Consider the following 17,520-nt stretch of genomic DNA (forward strand, 5'->3'; position numbering starts at 1 on the left):
TCCATTACTGCAGTTTTATAATATGGTTGATATACACTAGGACATTGTTTCCTTTCAATGTTTCTCTCCACTATGCATTTTACTTCCCAGAGACAGTTTTGAATCAGTGTGTAATTTTAGTTGGGAATATACTGTCGTGTGGGGAGTCATGCGGGGTCTCTGCTCCCGCTCCCTGCACAAGAACGCAGGATATGGCCAAGGCCAAAAGGAATATCCATGGAGCCATAGATAGGGAAGTCATACCACTATGGTCTCACTGGAGGCTGGGTTCACAGGACGTGTGACCTGCTGTCCGCTTTTCTGCCAACCGACCGACGACTCTCCTCCACTCTCCTCGACTCTGCTTCTCTACTCTCCTCGACTCTCCTCCGTAGCCGCAGCAGTTATATTAGTGGCCAATGGCTCAATGGTTACAGCTGACGGCCAACCAGCCACAGCTGACGGCCAACCAGCCACCTGAGCCAGCACCCCTCCATATGAGGCCGAGAGCCAGGAAACTGCTCGTTGGGGCTCTGTCCCCACAATACATATGTATGTATGTTTGTCCACTCATTCGTGAACCAATTATTTATTCAGGCACCTTCAAAATGTCCTTCGGTAAAGTTTCATCTTTTACTTCATATACATTTTTAAAAACACATTATTTCTAGGTGTGTCTATTCATTTCCAATTGATGTTGTAACAAATTACTGCAAACTTGCTGGCCTGAAACAACCCAAATTTATTGTCTTACAGTTCTGGAAGTCAGAAGTCCAAAATGGGTCTCATGGGGATGAATTCGGGGTGTTGGCAGGGCTGCGCTCCTTTCTGGATGTCCCAGAGGAGAATCGGATTTTTTGCTTTTCTAGCTTCCAGAGGCTGCCTGCACTTCCCGGTCGGTGGGTGGCGCCTTCCTCCACCTTCAAAGCCAACAAGGAGCTTTAGTTTTTCTGACTTTGCGCGGCTCCAACGCTGACTCTTCTGCCTTCCTCTTCCACGTGTAAAGGACCCTTGCGATTACATTGGGACACCGGGATAGCCCAGTATGGTCTCATTGTCTGTCATTGGATTAGGAACCTCATTTCTATCGGCAACCTTCATTCTCACGTTTCCACATAGCACAACAAATCCTCAGGTTCAAGGACACCTTTAGGGTGACGATATTCTGCCCACCATATTGTGTTATAATCTTTATTGTTGTGCTGAATGGGCTACATCTCCATGACAGATGGGAGTTAGAGGACAATTCCTCAACCCTCTCTGCTGTTGACCTAGACAAGCGATCATTCACAGGTCAGCAGCAGGACGGAGCCCCCGCTGCCCCAGCAGTCCCCTGCTCAGTAATGCCAACTCTTTCTCACAGCGTCCTTTCCTTCCTCGCGTCGCGTTCCCATTTCCCTGCTGGTGCTGCGTGAGGACGACACTCCTTGCATTGAAATCCTTGTCGCAGGGTCTCCTCGTGGAACTGAACCAGATTCAGGTTCATGTGACTCACTCTGAATGGTCTGCAATGACCACGCCTGGTGAATGGATGAGCTGAGACTGGATCGACCATGCCATGTCCAGACTGTGACATATGACAGCCAGTGATCACCTCCCTGCACTTCCTCCCCGCCCACCCCACACCCCCAGCAACCCTGGAACTCACAGCGGTAACTTGAGTGCAAGATAGCTTCCCCAACCTGCAACAGTGTTAGCAAGAGTGCATCTTGGCTGTGGCTACGATGTGCCAAATTGCTGAGATTTAGGAGGTATTTCTTGGTGAGACATACCAGATTCTTAGTAACTTGCCCGCATAGGAATTCCGGAACCTCAGCTAACATCCACAGACTGGGTATGTAGAGGAGAGAGTTCACCCAACTCATTCTAGGAGGCCAGCACAATTTATCATTAAAAAGAATCCCAGTGAAATAAAAAGGAAAAAGGGAGGGGGGAGAGAAACTCCTGAACTGTATTGAAAATAAAAATGATCCAGGAATCAAATTGGATCAATTCAGTTAATGCTGGAAAGGATTTTCCCAACTGTGACGGGCCAGCCGCCACAAGTCGATCAGTACCTGAATGGGGGAGTGGGAATGAAATAAAAGACACACACAAATGCTAATGCGGCCGGTCTTCAGTCATGCTGAAGCCCTGAGTTTATTATCTCTAACCAATATATACAATTTGAGTACGTGCAGTTAAATGAAGAAGATATGCATTATCTCAGTGAAAGTAAATCTTTCCAGTCTCAACCTTACTTTGACATAGAAGATACAAGGTCACTGAAACTCACAAAAGTAAATATTTCAAGGAGACAGAATCTACTAATTGTCTAGAAAGCCCTTAGTTTTCTGTGTCTGGGAACTGGCCGTTTCCACCACATTCCTCAGCAGCCATTAGGCGCTTCTCAGATAAGGCAGAGGCAATGTTATGGGGGCAGAAACCGAGCCAGTCTGCAAGGTTCAGGGCTGCAAGAAACCATGGCTCCCCACATCTCCCCCTTTTTTATTTTATAAAAGCAAAGTCCATCCAGCCAGGATGGCGAGGTGACGGTGCCTGACTTAGGCATCCCAGGACGCCTGCCTCAACTTACCCGTCATTGGTACTCATATTTTATTATATACAAGCCCTGTCTTAGGTGTTGAAGCGGCTCCCAAGTATTTGCCCGTCGTTGACTAACCCGCCCCTCTAAATGCATGGGGGAGAAAGACTTAAGGCTTCGCCTTGAGCTCAAGCTGATGGATGTCAGCTCGTAAGTCTAACATTTTGTTGATGAAACATCTGATGAGGATGGGGAGTAGGCACAGAACCAAGCAGACATAGATGCTCAATGTAAGAAATATTATAACAGAATGGGTAATATAAGGCATAGAGGGCAAAACACTCCTAAGAACATCAACAAACTCAGAGGCAGCCTGAGCTGCATCAAATTTTAAGGGTTTAGCTTCTCTTATACTTTGAATTTCATCATGAAGCCAGCTTTCTTTTATACACACAGAAACAAGAAGGTTACATAAAGCGGCTGAGGCAGCAAGTACAGATTAGTTATGTTTTCTCAAAGTTTGGCCCTGACTGTCTTTATCTCTTTGGTAATTTCTCATCCCCAGAACAGCAGGTGTCTGTTTTTTATGCTTATCGGAGTTTCCCTCAGCCATCCTCCCAAACTCTGCTTGAAGTTACATTTTCTTAACCCTTAATGCTCCAATTCCCTACATATCCCCCTTTTTTATTTTTATTTATTTATTTTTTTTGAGATCGTGTCTGGCTTAGGTGGTCAGTACAGACATTTTTACTTACCCGTCATTGGATATCAATCATCAAAGCGATCGACTCCTGTCTTAGGTTGTAAAAACGCTTACTGATCATTACCCGTCATTGGCTACCGATCTCCTTTGAGGAAAGCCAGAGACAGCAGTGGCTTTTCCCAGGCAGGGGGAAGGGGAGGCAAGGCTCCTTTTTGGATCTTCTAAGGCAGCTTATTGGGGGTCCCCACTCGGTTTTGCCTGGCTTAGGTTGTATCTCCCGTGAGATATCTTACCCGTCTTTGGCTGCAACCATCTTTTGGGGACCAGACAGAGAGACATAAGGTGTGAAATATAGAGATAAGCAAAGTTCCTAAAAAGGCACAATCTTACAGGCTCTTCTTTCCTTAAGGAAAGACATGGGGGGGACAGTCGGCTAGGCTGTTGTGTGACTACATCTCCCCCTTTTTTGTTTTTGAAGTATGAGAAACACAGAACGTGTAGTTATTTCATTTATAGCCTGTCGGAGGGCTATTTGTCCACATCTGAGGACTATGTAAAATAAACAGAACAATAAACAGAATAGCAATATCTCCAGCAAACCCTCTACCCAAAGTCTTTATCCATTTAACAGGGTTTAAAGTGGAAAGTCCTTTTGCAGCTGTGGAAAGTGAGCTTTTTCACAGCCTAGGGACGTGGATGGGTATCTATAGATGTCTTTTTTTTTTTTTTTTTGTGGGCTGTTGTTTATGGTATGGTTTAACACCGACCAGGAATTTACAAAGGTTTTTCTTTAGGACCTGGAGAAATACAAGCAAAGCCTCTTCCCCGTGTTATCTCGCGGGGAGAAGTAGGATCAGCTTCCCCACGTAATATTTTAAACAAAGGTTGTAATTCACCGGTTGTCAACCGCAACTGAGGTCTAATCCAATTAATGTCTCCCAGTAGCTTTTGGAAATCATTTAATGTTTTTAAACAATCTCGCCGGATTTGTATTTTTTGAGGCACAATGGCCTGAGGCATTAAACAATATCCCAGATAAGAGTAAGGAAGCACTTGCAGAATTTTTTTTGGGGCTATAACTAGCCCATAATTGTGGAGCTTTTTTTTGTAAATGAGCAAAAGCAGCAAGCAACTTTGGTTCACAAGAGTGGGCAAGAAGTATGTCATCCATGTAGTGGATGATGTAAATATCTGAAAATGTCCTTTAGGTAGGTTTTATAGCAGCTGATACAAATTTTTGACATAATGTAGGGCTACTAGCCATTTCTTGAGGTAGCACTAGCCAATGATATCTCTTAAAAGGTTTTTGTAAATTAACAGAAGGAACACTGAAAGCAAACCTAGGGCAGTCATCAGGATTTAAAGGTATAGTATAAAAACAATTTTTTAAGTCCAAAACAATTTTATATGTGTTTTTTGGTATGGCTGTAGGACAGGGCAAGCCTGGCTGTAAGGCTCCCATTAATTCCATGGTTTTATTAACTTTTTGTAAATCTTGTAATAATCTCCACTTACCAGATTTTTTTTTCATAATATCAAAAATGGGATAATTCCAGGGAGAATTGGAGGAAGCAATGTGTCCCTTTTAAAGTTGCTCCTGTACTAGCAGCTTGGCGGCTTGAATCTTTTTCTGTTGATAGGGGCCTCGGGCAGTGGATCTAGCCCTGCAACTACACTTGGAGGAGAGCTTCATTGTAACCTAGGCTTCTATTCTGATTGAGATTTTAATAAAGGCCCAGTCTGTTGAGCCTGGACTAATTGCATTTGAACAGAGAGGGAAGTGAGTGCAGCTTGTAATCTTTGCACCTCTGCTTCCAAGGGGGATCTTTACCCCGAGGATTCCATTGATTTCTAAAAGGAATCTGGGGACTCCGAGGACAATTTCCTCCATCCACAGCAACTTTAAGTTCAATCAGCTGTCCCTGAATCTTTTTTAGCTGATCTGTAAAAGAAAGTGTAGTGCCTGCAGGTTGTCTGTCTTCTTGAGCCATAGCCACCAAAGGAGGGTATTTGTTCCTATTATGTTTGGCTGCTTCATCCTCTGAGTCTTCCTGATCCTGAGGGTCTAAATCTTTCCAGTCCTCGACCGGAGGTTCATAATAAATAGGCTCTGTATCTTTAAAAAGTTCTTCTGTGGGTTTGGCTTCCTCCCCCTTTTCTCTCTCTGCCAGAGAAGCGGCAGATGAAAGAATTTCTTCATTGCCAGCGTGTTTTACTTTCTCTAGCTTACAGCTCTTACGCCTGAGATCTAAACAATCTCTAATCAAGGTCCACAACCCGAATGTTTCTACAGGGATCTGCTGAGGTCCGTGGGCAGCATAATAATCTTGTAACTGCTCTCCCATTTTCTCCCAAGTTTCCAGACTGACAGTGCCTTCTTCTGGAAACCATGGACAAACTTCTTTTATAAATTCTAAAAACTTATCTAACTGTTCTCTGCTCACCCGACTGCCACGGGCGGCAAGCAATTTCTTAAGTCCTCTAACATACAGGTCCTTGCTGCTAGCGTGACCCATCCTTCACCCTAACTCGGCCCTTCTTTCAAACAAAGAAAAACACTCTGATGCCCGTCTGGCCGTGCCCCTCGCGGAGCCAAATCTGTCTTGGCTAAGGCGCTCCGGTATAACACCCCGGACAGGTGGACAGAAGTCCAGTCGCCGTTATGCCATATGACAGAACCGGAATCGCAGATTAGGGCCCAATCAAGCTCCGTGACAAGAAGTCGTGGAACTATCACTCACTCACACATTCATTCGACCGAGGGGTATTGTGCCTTACTCACCACGCATCCACTGAAATTAGCTCTCTACGAGCTGGGCCCTCGCCACGCGGTGTTCCTCACTGTTACCCCCGTATTCAGGTCCCTGTTCGGGCGCCAAGTGTGACGGGCCAGCCGCCACGAGTCGATCAGTACCTGAATGGGGGAGTGGGAATGAAATAAAAGACACACACAAATGCTAATGCGGCCGGTCTTCAGTCATGCTGAAGCCCTGAGTTTATTATCTCTAACCAATATATACAATTTGAGTACGTGCAGTTAAATGAAGAAGATATGCATTATCTCAGTGAAAGTAAATCTTTCCAGTCTCAACCTTACTTTGACATAGAAGATACAAGGTCACTGAAACTCACAAAAGTAAATATTTCAAGGAGACAGAATCTACTAATTGTCTAGAAAGCCCTTAGTTTTCTGTGTCTGGGAACTGGCCGTTTCCACCACATTCCTCAGCAGCCGTTAGGCGCTTCTCAGATAAGGCAGAGGCAATGTTATGGGGGCAGAAACCGAGCCAGTCTGCAAGGTTCAGGGCTGCAAGAAACCATGGCTCCCCACACCCAACAAAAATTCTTCAAATAATTATGATAATTCTGATTTACCAGCTTGTGTTTGTAAAGATTGAATTAAGATATTCCCATGATAACTTCCAGCCAAGATATAGTAACAGGGTCTGAATTTACCCTCCTGCTGAAAACAAGTAAAATACCAAACAGGACAGAATGTATGGAACATTATTTTCAGACAGTGGAAGTTAGTGTAATTCAGTGGCCCTTGAAAGAGGAGAAATGAAGTGAGCCCTACAATTGCACCCACCTGCTGCCTGGAGAGGGTTTCCAGGTTGTAATACCGGGAGGGAAAACCCACGCAGAGTTCAGAGAACTCCCTGGTTTGAAAGGACAGTTGGGAACTGAGGCAGGCCAAAGAGGCTAGGATTCACAGGGCAGAGTTTTGGGAAGCCAGAAGTGCACAGGACCTGCAGAGAGTTCCCATTCAATATATATTTTTTAAGAGTTACAAAAATTTTTTTTCTTTTTTATTGGACAGCAGTGTGGTTTTCCAGGGCCCATCAGCTTCAAGTCATTGTCCTTCAGTCTAGTTGTGGAGGGCACAGCTCAGCTCCGAGTCCAGTCACCGTTTTCAATTTTAGTTGCAGGGGGCACAGCCCACCATCCCATGCGGGAATTGAACCAGCAACCTTATTATTAAGAGCTTGTGCTCTAATCAACTGAGCCACTTGGCTGTCCCTCTCACCCATTCAATCTTTGGCCAAATTTTGAATGGTGTACGCAGTTGAAGAAATTAGATGAGGCCAAGAAAGAACTACTCAAAAGGAATAAAAGGGAATACCTCAGGCTCACACAGGACTGGGATTATCAGAAGCCTACCATTTATGGGCCTGTGATATGAGTAAAAACCAGCTTCTGTCATTCTAAGCTGCTTGAGGGCTATTTGTTACTGCAACAAACCTAAGCTGACATACTTGCAACATTTCTGGGCGTAACAGCCCCACACGTCCAATGACCAGCATCTGAGACACTTTGCCAGGAATTCCAGAGAACAGCGACCCCACTCTTCTTCATAGCAGCCTTTGCCAATAACTGATCAGAGTGAATGGTTAAATCCTCTAGCTTCCTGGCCCTTCTGGAAGGATGACTCTGTGAGGCAACGTCTTCAGATTCAATTGCCCACTAAAATTACTTGCTTATTGACATACTTGCAATCGGCTTTTTTCCCTTCCATTTCTCACTTCTCCACGGCCTCACTTACTTCCTGGAGTCACCTACCAAATAAACTACATCTGAGTCCCTACCTTAGGGTCCCCTGAAGGAGGAACCATTCAGAGGGCACAGAATAAATAGAAACTTTGCATTGAGTAAGACAAAAGCCATGAGTTAGAGAAGTGCTGGGATGCATTTATTTAGTTATTTAGTTTTATAATTTTTAATTTTCAAAATTACAGTTGACATACAATATTATATTATTTTCAGCTGTACAACAAAGTGATTAGATATTTATATGACTTATGAAGTGATCTCCCCAATAAGTCTAGTACCCATCTGACATCACATATTGTTATTATGATACTATTAACTATATTCCTTATGCTATAATTTACATCCCCATAACTATTTTATAAGTACCAATTTGTATTTCTTAATCCCTTCATCTTTTTCACCAAATCCCTCAACCCTCACCCCTCTGGCAACCATCAGTTTGTTCTCTGTATCTATGAATTTCTTTGCCAATTTATTTTACTTTCTAGATGACAAATATAAATATCATTGTTTTTTAGATTGCACATATAAATAACATATGTGAAAACATTGGGTATTTGTCTTTCTGTGTCTGACTTATTTCATTTAGTATAATACCCTCTAGGTCCATCCATGTTGTTACAAATGGCAAAATTTTCATTCCTTTTTTATGGCCAAGTAATATTCCATTGTACATATGTTCCACCTCTTCTTTATTTGTCTATCGATGGACACCTAGGTGGCTTCCATGTTTTTGGTAATTGTAAGTAATGCTGCAACAAACATAAAGGTGCATATATCTTTTAGTGTTATAGAATTAGTGTTTTGGATTTGTTCAGATAAATACTCAGAAGTGGGATTGCTGGGTCATATGGCAATCCTATTCTTAATTTTTTGAAGACTCTCCATACTATTTCCAATAGTGGCTGCACCAATTTGCAATCCCACCAACAGTGCATGAGGGTTCCCTTTTCTCCACAACCTATCCAACACTTGTTACTTGTTGATTTATTGATGATAACTATTCTGACAGATGTGAGGTGATAGATCATTGTGGTTTTAATTTGCACTTCTGATGATTAGTGACGTTGAGCATTTTTTCATGTGTCTATTGGCCATCTGTATGTCCTCTTTGAAGAAATGTCTATTCAGGTCCTTTGCCCATTTTTTAACTGGATTGCTTGATTTTGTGTGTGTGTGTTAAGTTGTATGAATTCTTGATACAGTTTGGATATTAACACCTTATTGGATGTGTCATTGGTGAATACCTTCTCTCATTTGGTAGATTGTCTTTTCATTTTGTTCATGGTTTCCCTCTCTGGGCAAAAACTCTTTAGTTTGATGAACTATTTGTTTATTTTTTGTTTTGTTTCCCTTGCCATAGGAGACATATCCAAATTTTTTTTTTTTTTTTTACTAAAAGTGATGTCAAAGAGTTTACTGCCTATGTTTTCTTCTAGGACTTTTATGGTTTTGGGTCTTATATTTAAGTCTTTCATCCATTTTGAGTTTATTCTTGTATATGGTGTAAGAAAGTAATCCAGTTTCATTCTTTTGCATGCATCTGTCCAGTTTTCCAAACACCAGTTGTTAAAGAGACTGTCTTTATCCCATTGTTTATTCTTGCCTCTTTTGTCATAGATTAACTCACTATATAGGAGTGGGTTTATTTGTAGGTTCTCTGTTCTGTTCCATTGATCTATGTGTCTGTTTTTATGCCAGTACCATGCTGTTTTGATTACTATAGCCTTGTAGCATAGTTTGATATCAGGTAATGTGATACCTCCAATGTTGTTCATCTTACTCAAGGTTGCTTTGGCTATTCAGGGTCTTTTGTGGTTCCATATAAATTTTAGGATTATTTGTTCTAGTTCTGTGAAAAATGCCATTGCTATTTTGATCAGGATTGCATTGAATCTGTATATTGCTTTGTGCATTATGGACATTTTAATGATGTTAATTCTTCCTACCCACAAGGACAGTATATCCTTCCATTTATTTGTATCTTCTTCAATGTCTTGTGGTTTTCCAGGTACAGGTCTTTCATCTCCTTGGTTAAATATATTTCTATGTATTTTATTTTTTATGCAATTGTAAATGGGATTTTAAAAAAATTTCTTTCTGATAGTTTGTTACTGCTGTATAAAAATATAGCTAATTTCTAAAATTAATTTTGTTTCCTGCTGCCTTACTGAATTCATTTATCAGTTCTAATAGCTTTTTGGTGGAATCTTTGGGTTTCTCTCTATCTAGTATCATGTCATCTGCAAATAATGATAGTTTCTGTTCTTCCTTTTCAATTGGATAACTTTTATTTCTTTTTCCTGTTTGATTGCTGTGGCTAGGACTTCCAATACTACGTTGAATAAAAGTGGTAAATGTGGACATGTTGGTCTTGCTCCTGATCTTAAGGAAAACGTCTTTAGCTTTTCACCATTGAGTATGATGTTAGCTGTGGCTTTGTCATATATGACCTTTATAATGTTGAGGTATTTCCTCTATTTCCACTTTGCTGAGAGTTTTTTGTTGTATCATAAATGGACGCTGGATTTTGTCAAATGCTCTTTCTTTCTTCTTTTAAGTGTGACACATATATTAAAATTGCCAACGCTAAACCAAAAATTACATATTTGCATTAGGTTTGGAAATCTAGCACTATAGCTCAACCTGGAAAGCAGAAATAACATTTAGGTAAACAGCCACTTTACAATGCACAAACAGGAAAATATCTGTCTGGGCTGGCAGAGGGTGCAAGGATCAAGCAAGGCAGGCAAATAAAACCCATCATTTCAAAAGCCACATACCATCATACTGTATTGCATTAAATAAGAGATCTTGATCTGTAACAGAACCCTGGGCCGCTGACTTCATGTGTCTCAGGTACAGATTTGTAGATTTTCTCAAGGGTTGTTTTGGTGTCACTTTTTGTGTTTAGTTTCACAAAAAAAGAAAAAGAAAAAACACAAAACAAACAAACAAAAAATCAATCCAGAAGTAGCCTTTTATTTTTTAAATTATTTTTTTCTGTAATATCACAGTTCTTGACCCCAGAAGAAAAGGCGGTAAAAGTCAAATCTAAAAGCAGAGGGTCAGGAGCCGCCAGATGGCTCAGTTTGTTGGAGGGCAAGCTCTTAACAACAGGGTTGCGTGTTAGATTCCCACATGGGCCAGTGAGCTGTGCCCTCCACAACTAGATTGAAGGACAATGACTTGGAGCTGGTGGGCCCTGGAGAAACACACTCTTCCCCAATAGTCCCCAATAAAATAAAATTTAAAAGAATTATTTAAAAAAAAAAAAAAAAGCAGGCAGTCTCTCAGTTGGTGTGCATATCCAGTTTTTCTCTCATTTACAGAAGACTGCTTCTCATGATTGACTTGAACGCTGAGAGACCACGCCAGAGCACCTGTGTGTGTGTGTGTGTGTGTGTGTGTGTGTGTGTGTGTTTGGTGAGCTTTGTTGTTCTTTAGCAGGACTGCTCTAGAGGTGGGGGCTTCTCCTCTCCTCCCGTTCTCCCGGTGCTGGGCAGATGCAGCCCGCGGGGACCCGGGGTTGTGCGATTGCCTCTCGCCCGTCCTTGGATTGGCCTGGCCGGCAGTTGGCAGCGGGGAATCACCACACATCTGCGCACCCTATCCGCGCACACTTTCCGCACCCAGTCGACGCTTGGGCCGCCGCTGCCTCCCTGGCCTTTTCTCTTCTTCCCGCTGGCTAACCAGCCTGCCTGGCCCCGCCCCAGCCCGCCCCAGGCCACCGGGAAGCGCAGCTCCGTCAAAAGCTTTTTCTGCATCTGTTGATTTTTGTCCTTTATTTTGTTTATATGTGGTGTATCGTGTTAATTGATTTGCGGATATTGAACCAAACTTGCATCCCAGGAATACTTGATCATGTGTATGATCTTTTAATGTATTGTTGAATTTGGTTTGCTAATATTTTGTTGAGGATATTTTGCATCTGTATTCATCAGGGATATTAGCCTATAGCTTTCCTTCTTTCCTTCCTTCCTTCCTTCCTTCCTTCCTTCCTTCCTTCCTTCCTTCCTTCCTTCCTTCCTTCCTTCCTTCCTTCCTTCCTTTTGTAAGGTCCTTGCCTGGTTTGAAATGAAGGTAATGTTAGACTGGTAAAATGACCTTGGGAGACTTTTCTCCTCTTCAATTTTTTGGAAGAGTTTGAGCAGGATTGGTATTAGATCCTCTTTGAAGGTTTGGTAGAATTCACTAGTGAAGCCATCTGGTCCCTGACGTTTGCTTTTGGGAAGGTTTTGGATGACTGATTCAATTTCGTTGCTGGTGATCGGTCTGTTTAGATTTTCCAGTTCTTCATGGTTCAGCCTTTGAAGGCTATATGTTTCTAAGAACTTATCCATTTCTTCTAGGTTGTTGAATTTGGTGGCATATAGTCCTTCATAGTATTCTTGGATGAGCCTTTGTATTTCTGTGGTGTCCGTGATAACTTCCCCTTTTTCGTTTCTGATTTTGTTAATTAGCGTCTTCTCTCTTTTTATCTTAGTGAGTCTAGCCAAGGGTTTGTCAATTGTGTTAATCTTTTCAAAGAACCAGCTCTTTGTCACATTAATTTTTTCTATTGTCTTTTTGTTCTCTATTTCATTTAGTTCTGCTCTGATTTTTGTTATTTCCTTTCTTCTGCTGACCTTGGGTTTCACTTGTTCTTCTTTTTCTAGTTCTTTAAGGTGTAACATGAGGTTATTTATTGGGATTTTTCTTGTTTCTTGAGTTAGGCCTGCAATGATATAAATTTCCCTCTTAAAACTGCTTTTGCTGCATCCCAAAAATTTTGGTCGGATGTATTTTCATTGTCATTTGTTTCTATGTATCTTTTGATCTCTCCTCTAATTTCTTCTTTGACCCAGTCATTCTTTAAAAGTATGTTGTTTAATCCCCATGTATTTGTGTTTTTTCCTGCTTTCTTTTTGCAGTTGATATCCAATTTCAAAGCCTTGTGATTAGAGAATATGCTTGGTATGATTTCAATCTTCTTAAATTTGCTGAGGCTGATTTTATGTCCCAGTATATGGTCTATCCTTGAGAATGTTCCGTGTACACTAGAAAAGAATGTGTAGTCTAACGTTTTAGGATGAAGTGCTCTATAAATGTCAATTATGTCCCGTCCATCTAATGTGTCATTTAGGGCTGCTGTTTTGTTATTTATTTTCTGTTTGGACGATCTATTCATAGCTGTCAATGATGTATTTAAGTCCTCTAGTATAATTGTGTTTTGGTCAATTTCTCCCTTTAGTTCTGTTAGCAGTTGCTTGGTATATTTCGGTGCTCCCTGATTGGGGGCATAAATATTGATGACTGGTATGTCTTCTTGTTGTACAGTCCCCTTTACCACTATGAAATGTCCATCTTTGTCTCTTGTTACCTTTTTCACCCTGAAGTCTGTTTCATCTGATATCATTATGGCCACACCTGATTTTCTCTGGGTACCATTTGCTTGGAGTTCAATTTCCACCCTTTCACTTTGAGTCTATGCTTGTCCTTGTAGCTGAGATGTGTCTCTTGGAGACAGCATATGGTTGGGTTTAGTTTTTTTTTTGTTGTTGTTGTTTTTTTGTTTTTTTTGTTTTAGAGCAAGTCTATTGGCAATTAACTTTTTTTTTTTTTTTTTTTTTCAGATTTTATTGGGGAAGGAGAACAGGACTTTATTGGGGAACAGTGTGTTCTTCCAGGCCTTTTTTCCAAGTCAAGTTGTTGTCCTTTCAATCTCAGTTGTGGAGGGTGCCGTTCAGCTTCAAGTTGTTGTTCTTTCAGTCTTAGTTGTGGAGGGCACACCACAGCTCCAGGTCCAGTTGCCATTGCTAGTTGCAGGTGGCACAGCCCACCATCCCTTGCGGGAGTCGAACCGGCAACCTTGTGGTTGAGAGGATGCGCTCCAACCAACTGAGCCATCTGGGAGCTCAGTGGCAGCTCAGCTCAAGGTGCCGTGTTCAACCTTAGTTGTAGGAGGCGGAGCCCACCATCCCTTGCGGGACTCGAGGAGTTGAACTGGCAACCTTGTGGTTGAGAGCCCACTGGCCCATGTGGGAATCGAACTGCCAGCCTTCGGAGTTAGGAGCATGGAGCTCAACCGCCTGAGCCACCGGGCCGGCCCCTGGGTTTAGTTTTTTGATCCAATCTGCTACTCTGTGCCTTTTTATTGGTGAGTTCAGTCCATTTATATAGGGTGATTATTGATATGTGAGGATTTCCTGTCATTCTATCTGTAGTTTTCTGGTAAGGCTGTGTCTCCATTGTTTCTTTGCCTTTTTGTTTTTGTCTATTATTTCTGTGTGGTGGTATTCTATGATGTTTCCCTCTGTTTCTTCTTTTATTACAGTATATATTTCAGTTCTGGATTTTTTTTGAGTGGTTACCCTTAAGTTTATGTAAAAGAAAGTTTGATATTTAGAGTATTCCATTTTCTTCAGCACGCTTTCTTTCTCCATTCCCATATTCCGGTTCAGGCCTTTACTCTCCCCCTTTTTATGTTTCGGTTGCCACAAATTGTCCCTGTTGATGGTGGTCGAATAGCCTCCTTTAGTATTTCTTGTAGTGCAGGTCGTGTATTAGAAAATTCCCTCAGCTTCTGTGTGTCTGGAAAGGTCTTTATTCCTCCTTCATATCTAAAGGATATCTTTGCTGGATATATTATTCTTGGCTCATGATTTCTCTCTTTCAATAGTTTGAATATTTGGTTCCACTCCCTCCTGGCTTGTAGAGTTTCTGCTGAAAAATCTGATGATAATCTAATGGGCTTTCCTTTGTCAGTTCCCGTCTTCTTTTCCCTGGCTGCCTTAAGGATTCTTTCTTTGTAGTTGATTTTAGACAGCTTCAATACAATGTGCCTTGGAGAAGGCCTGTTGGGATTGAGGTAATTAGGTGTTCTATTTGCTTCTTGGATTCGAGGGTCCAGTTCTGTCCACAAGTTTGGGAAGTTCTCATCGACAATTTGTTTGAATATATTCTCTGTTCCCTTCTCTCTTTCTTCTCCTTCTGGTATGCCCATTATTCTTATATTGCTCTTTCTGATGGAGTCAGAAAGTTCTTGTAGAGTTCTTTCATTTCTTTTAAGTCTCAAGTCTCTTTCTTCTTCCATCTGTGTAATTTCGAGGTTTCTGTCTTCGATGTCACTCATTCTTTCCTCCATCTGGTCAACTCTACTACCTAAACTGGTTATTTCATTCTTAATTTCTTCTGTTGCGTTCTTACTCTCCAGAAATTCTATTTGGTTCTTTTTTAAAATTTCAATCTCTTTTGTAAAATGCTCATGCTGTTCTTTGATTGTGTTCTGAGTTCATTAAACTGCCTATCTGTGTTTTCTTGCATCTCGTTGAGTTTTTTCAGAACTGCAATCTTGAATTCTCTGTCATTTAAGTCACATATTTCCGTACCTTTAAGTTCCTTTTCTGGAGACTTTTCACTTTCTTTCTGAGCTGTCTTGTTGTCTTGGTTATTCATGGCAATTACTGATTTATTATTTCTCTTCCTAGACATCTACAGGAGTGGCTTCTGCAACAGGTTGATAGGAAGAGGTCTTTCTTTTGTTTTCCAGTACTTGTTGGTAGAATGTTTTATTTTTTCTCTGGCTGCAGTCTTTTTTTCTCTCTCACACGGTAGTGCTATGTTTTCTCTGCACTATTCCAGCTTCTCACACAATGGGGGGATTCCCTGGGAACTGGTTTCTCCTCTGTTAATAGTTCGCCTAGGTCACAGGGCGCAGTGTCCCGGTGGGTATGTGGAGAGCTTTTGAAGTTTCAAAGGTCTTCCTGCACCAAATTCAGAGCCCGTATGTTTCAGCAGTTCTGTTTACTCCTGCAGGGATCCACCCAGATATGTGGGGCCAGGGGCGGGGTGAGTTGTGAGAGGTGGCCCAGAGCAATGACGGCGACCACCACCACAGCTGGTCCTGCTTCCACAGCTCCCTCCCCTTTGCCAGAACTAGTTGGGCTGCGAATCTGTGTCTGTGGTCCACAGTTCTCAGAACAGCAAATATTCTGTTCTTTTGCTCTGACACTGGTACTGTTCCACTTCTAACATCGGGCAGGTGGGGGCGGAGCAAGCTCTGGGAGGGTAGGGAGGGGGTGGCTAGTCTCAGTGCCTAAGGCTCCGTTCTCTGCTCGGCAGTGAGGGCTTAAACCACCGTTTTCAGCCTTCTTCCCTCAGTCTTTTCTCAGAGGTCTCTGCCATGAGCGTTGGGTTCAGCCGAGTTATACGCTGCCCTCTCAGCCCTGTGGGCCTTAAGAGGAGCCCTAGCAGTCCGAGTTCTTCCCTCTCCCGCAGCTGCGGTAGTTCCGGGAAGCAGCGAGCTCGGAGCACTGAGCCAGGTCTGCGTCCTGCGCCCATGCGGCTCCGTCCCCGCACTTCTCCCTTCCCTCCCCCCCCCCACTCGCGTGATTCGCCCACCTTTAGGTGAATTCAGTAGTGGGCCTCTTCTTCTTGCCTGTCTGCTGTGCAGGGAGTCCTTTGTGGAGTTATTGTTGTTCAATTAGTTGTAAATTCCAGGGGAGCTTTACAGAGGCTCACCTCACGCCGCCATTTTGATTTTTATCTGTAAGTTTTAAACAAGCACATTTTTATTCCTTTCTCCTACAGGAAGCTAATTCTCAGAATCCCAGATGTGTAATCAACTGCTGACGTCTGCACACTCAGCAACACAGTTTTTCAAAAATTGTTTTTATCTTGGTAAAAGATATATAACATGAAATTGACCATTTTAACTGTTTTTAAGTACACATTCATAAATCCCACAGCCATCCTCACCATCATCTCCAGAACTTTCCATCTTCTGAAACTGAAACTCTGTCCCCATTAACACTCACTTCCCTCCCCCTCCCCCAGCCCTGGCCCCACCATCTACTTCCTGTCTCTATGAATCTGACCTCTCTAGGGACCTCCATTGAGTGGATTCACCCAGTATCTGTCCTTGTGTGTCTAGTCTTTCACTTACCATAACGTCCTCAAGGTCCATCCATGTTGTAGAAGGTAGCCACTTGGGTCTTTCTAGGACTATTACAAATAAAGCTTCTGTGAGTTTTTGGTTTTCTCCTTGATGCTATTTATACTCTTTGGATAACAGTGTGGACTGTGGAGGTGGACTGTCCGGGTTTGAATCCCATCCCCACTATTTAGCAGCTATGTGACTTTGGGCCAGAGGTCTAGTTCAGTTTCCCCCTATCTGTAAACTGGAGGTCATATTATCTACCCCAGGGTGGGAAGAGTAAATGAATTGTATATAAAGTAGTTAGAAAAGTGCCCCACTAGGGGCCGGCCCGGTGGCTCAGGCGGTTGGAGCTCCGTGCTCCTAACTCCGAAGGCTGCAACAGCAACTGGACCTGGAGCTGAGCTGCACACAACTAAGATCGAAAGGACAACAACTTGACTTGGAAAAAGACCTGGAAGTACACACTGTTCCCCAGTAGAGTCCTGTTCCCCTTCCCCCCCAAAAAAAAGGAATAAAAGAAAAGTGCCCCACTATAGTGGGCATTAAATAAACACAAACAATTATGATTCAGCTACAACTTCCAAAGTCAGCAGAAATCACCATAAATGTGAACATCAGCAAGCCAAGTCAGCAGAGCCTGAAGGTCAGAGGGGAAAGTGGTTCCAAGAAGATTGGGGGTACTGCCGGCTCACCCCGTCCTATGTGGAGAAGGAATAACAAATTAGTGTTACTTCCCTTGTCATTGGATTTCATCAAAAGCATCTCAAGCTGGCCACAGCTTGAGTGGACTAGTCCTTCTCACTGTCGACCTGACCCCAAGACACCCAGCAGCACTTCCCTGGC

The sequence above is a fragment of the Rhinolophus sinicus genome, chromosome 15 (genome assembly GCF_057876585.1).
Source record: "Rhinolophus sinicus isolate RSI-liver-muscle chromosome 15, RSI-T2T, whole genome shotgun sequence".
NCBI classification, from domain to species: domain Eukaryota; kingdom Metazoa; phylum Chordata; class Mammalia; order Chiroptera; family Rhinolophidae; genus Rhinolophus; species Rhinolophus sinicus.